This window comes from Alligator sinensis, unplaced genomic scaffold, assembly GCF_000455745.1.
Source record: "Alligator sinensis unplaced genomic scaffold, ASM45574v1 scaffold471_2, whole genome shotgun sequence".
NCBI classification, from domain to species: Eukaryota; Metazoa; Chordata; order Crocodylia; family Alligatoridae; genus Alligator; species Alligator sinensis.
In genome coordinates, this window is record NW_005842143.1 from 257,507 (window position 1) to 260,977 (window position 3,471).

Consider the following 3,471-nt stretch of genomic DNA (forward strand, 5'->3'; position numbering starts at 1 on the left):
CATCTTCTATGAAGAGAGATAAAATAAAGAGAAACATTAAGGTTTCTATTAAAGTTCAGTTCCATCCTAAATGCTACTTAAAATGGCATCATGACATCCACTGATTTCACATCAAATTTGCTTCTATGCTTGTGGGTTTTTCTGGGTGGCTTTTTACATTTTTTTTTCTCCCAAACTACCTGCTTGGCCCGCCCCCAAGTCCAGACAGATACACCAAGCTCTTTCCTTTTGGCAAATCACCAATAATATAAGAATTGGGAACAAATCTTATAAGACATAATGCACATGTTTAGCTTTATGTACAGCAAAAAATTGTAATGAAGTCAATGCTTGCTGAGCATGAAATTAAGCATATATATAATTCTTTACAGAATCACAGCCTGCATGTATGTGAAGTTACTTCAAATATACACACAGCATTTCCTCCATCCTGACCTCCCCTACTAGTGTCCTTTAAGAGAGGGATGAAGTGACAGTGAGCTTTGGAGACTGTTCTCCATGTAGTTCCTCATCAGAGATTATGCAGCTAGGAGTGGGTTTTTTTAGGTATCTCTTCCACCTGCAGCAGGACACACAAGAGACATTCAAATATAGACAAGTCTGTTCCTGTAAGATTAACAACTAGCTGTGGGGCGAGTACCTGGGGATTCCCAAAATAACCTGAGAGTGAGAGATATCCAAATCAAAAATACTTTGATTCACAAGACATACCCTAGGCACTGCTTTCCTCTGAACTGAAAAGCCATGTGGACTACAATTCCTGAAAAAACATTAATGAGAAAGAGGTCTCAAATGCCTGAATGTAATTATGGCTTCAATCTCTTACCTTCCTATTCCTCTCACCAGACTTCATACAAAACCATGACCAGTATTTCTGATGTTTTCCTTATTTGTCCATAAATGCAAATAGAACAGAGTGCATTATGGCAAGAGTGAATCCAGCAGCAACAGACACGTAAGTCTACAAGAACCTATGTAAAGCAATCAACTACCCTTAAAAACGATCTGCAAAGGATATTTGAAGAACTGGTGTTTTGCTTTTTTTTACATCTTTATCATTCATACTGACCTACAAATGCTTTTTTTTCTCCTTGCTCCTTGTTTCTCACTCTCCCAGAAAGATCAAGCATATGAAGCTTAACCTCCCACAATTTTGCTAGGAGGTTTCTGTATGAGTTTCAGAAGTTTGTCAGCTCTTGCATGTTGATAGAAAAGAGTCTTGAATCTTTAAAGACACCCTTTACCCTAAATGCTCTATAATGAAGTCAAATGCATAATGAAGGTTGGAGAATTAAAATCTATTCCCTTATTAGTTCTTCTTTCAGCCTCTCAATTCTCACAAAGCCATTACTTCACTACTTCTCCAATTATTATAGAGCCATCTTAAATAGAAGAGACCTGAATGTCCTATCTAAAAATACAGAAAAAAAAAAAAAAAAAAACTTCACAAAAGCCTTTCAGGTCTCCTTCATATATTGTAAAGCAGCTAGTAGGCTTTTTTGTTACCTATCCTTATGCACCAGCATCCTTAAGCACATTTATTCTCCCATCAGTGGATTTAACTTTGAATCCTTATGTCACCATAAGAGAAAAGATAGCCTTCTTCCTAAGGTCCAGGCCTAGTAAAACATAAATTAAGATTCCTGGGCTCTATTCCCAACTTGTTTCCCGAATAGTACTGGGCCCCAGTAATCCACAAGTAAACTGTCAATTCTCCAGTTTCGCCAATATGTGTCAGAAAAAACACTTTACAATGGTGGATCACGCAATTTCTCTGTCCCAAATACTTACTATCCAAGCAGGTTAATAAAAAGACAAAGAACGATTGTGGTGAGGGAGAAATGTAAAGAAAACCAACAAGAAACTTCTAAGGTGATCTTTTTTTTTTTTTTAAGAGAAGATAAGGTTTCAGCAAAGAGTAGAAACATTCCAAAAAGTTTTTACACTAATTTCAAGATTCCTCAGTTCTATTATGCTAGGAGCTGTTCGTATATGAGGCAAAGCTAGGAAATAAGTGGAGAGATAAGCAAAGACCTGATGAAAAGAAAGGGCACAGATTTGAGTGAAGAGCATTTTGAACTTGGGGTGATAGGATAAAGAACGTTAACAGAACAATTTTACGAAGGGAGGGTGGGGGAAGAAGACAAGTGATTTTGACTGAGCAAATGCAACTTGAACAGTAACTATCTGGATAGCTGAAATAAAAAAGAATTCAACAGCAAGGAGAGCAGGCAGCACTGTTGAAGATAGTGAGGAAAGGATAGATGTGAAAGATGTTAATAAAGTGTTGGGATGGGTCAAAAAAGAAGAATCAAAATCAGATGCAACACCGATTATAGGCATGGGAGACAAGAAGGTTAGGGGAATTGTCAATAGCAAAACAAGAAACAGAGTAAATATAAGAAATTTGGTTTTGGATGGATGAATTTTAAACTATATCTGATCAACCAAGGAGAAGTCAGATGGAGCCAGAGACATGCGACTAGACAGAGAAAGGTAGAGATTTGGAAATTAATAGTGTGGGGGCAACAGCCAAAATTACTGAACTGGGGGCCTTGGACAGAAGGCCTTTCAGAACAGTAAAGAGTATTAACTGCATTGCCTCCTCAGAGGTTCTTACTTCAGTCTCCAAGACTTCAGATGAGATGAGCATCTCCTTTTAGCACAGTCACTGGTACCAAATCCTTCCTTGCCTAAAGTCTTCACTGAGAACGGTGCATGTTGTCATATCTGGTCCTCTCCAAAAGGAGAAATGAGGATTCAGAGCCAAAGGAGCAGGCCCCATTAGTGCCCAGAACGGTATCTAGCACTTTTCGCCTTCTAGACTTCAAGAACTTGCTCATCCTATGAACCACTGAACCAGGAGCTTGGTCCTCAGGGCCCGTCTTCTCGCAATCTCACCAGCTCTGACAAAGAAAACCTGCACAGCTCTGCATGCTCAGGTGAGACTGCGGGAGCTTCCGGCAGTCCAACGACTGCTCCTCACTTGCCTTTCTTACCCCAGGCATCCAGAGCACTCAGCAGACCTGTGTGGGGTTTTGCTTGGCACCGGGGGTCACGTGTGGGCCCGCTGAGCGGTCAAACTCCAGCGGGGCGCTGCACCCACTCCCAACTTCGTGACAGGAGGAAAGTAACCCCCCTCCCATCACACGACCATGCTTGACCTTGCCTAAAGGGCTGAGATGCTTCATGGCCACAGGCAGCTGCAGTTGCCTCATGTGAATAAGGTGACTCCCCCATGTCTCACCCCTGGGGCCGGTGCACTGCTGACCGCTGGCCCCCAGCCCTTCCTCCCGGGGGTGGGGGCATCCCCAGCTCCTTCCTGGCCCGGGGCAGACCCCTTCCCCCGCCCGCGAGGGGCCCTGCGCGGGAGTGGGAGGTGCCCCTTGCCCCCTTGGCCTCCTCCGGGCACGGGCAGCGCCCGCAGGCCACCCCCGCCCCCGCTCACCGGAGGTACTGCGCGCACAGCAG

At 43.2% G+C, this 3,471-nt stretch overlaps 1 protein-coding gene across 1 annotated transcript in view; it reads right to left on the reverse strand.

The window, feature by feature from the left end:
* The window catches only part of SMG7 (SMG7, nonsense mediated mRNA decay factor), an 83,800-nt gene extending 80,335 nt beyond the window's left edge, over window positions 1-3,465 (reverse strand). Inside the window, 1 exon segment of the mRNA XM_025206158.1 lies at window positions 3,449-3,465. The gene's annotated coding sequence lies outside the window, so the exon portion shown is untranslated.
* Window positions 3,466-3,471: the final 6 nt, after the last annotated feature.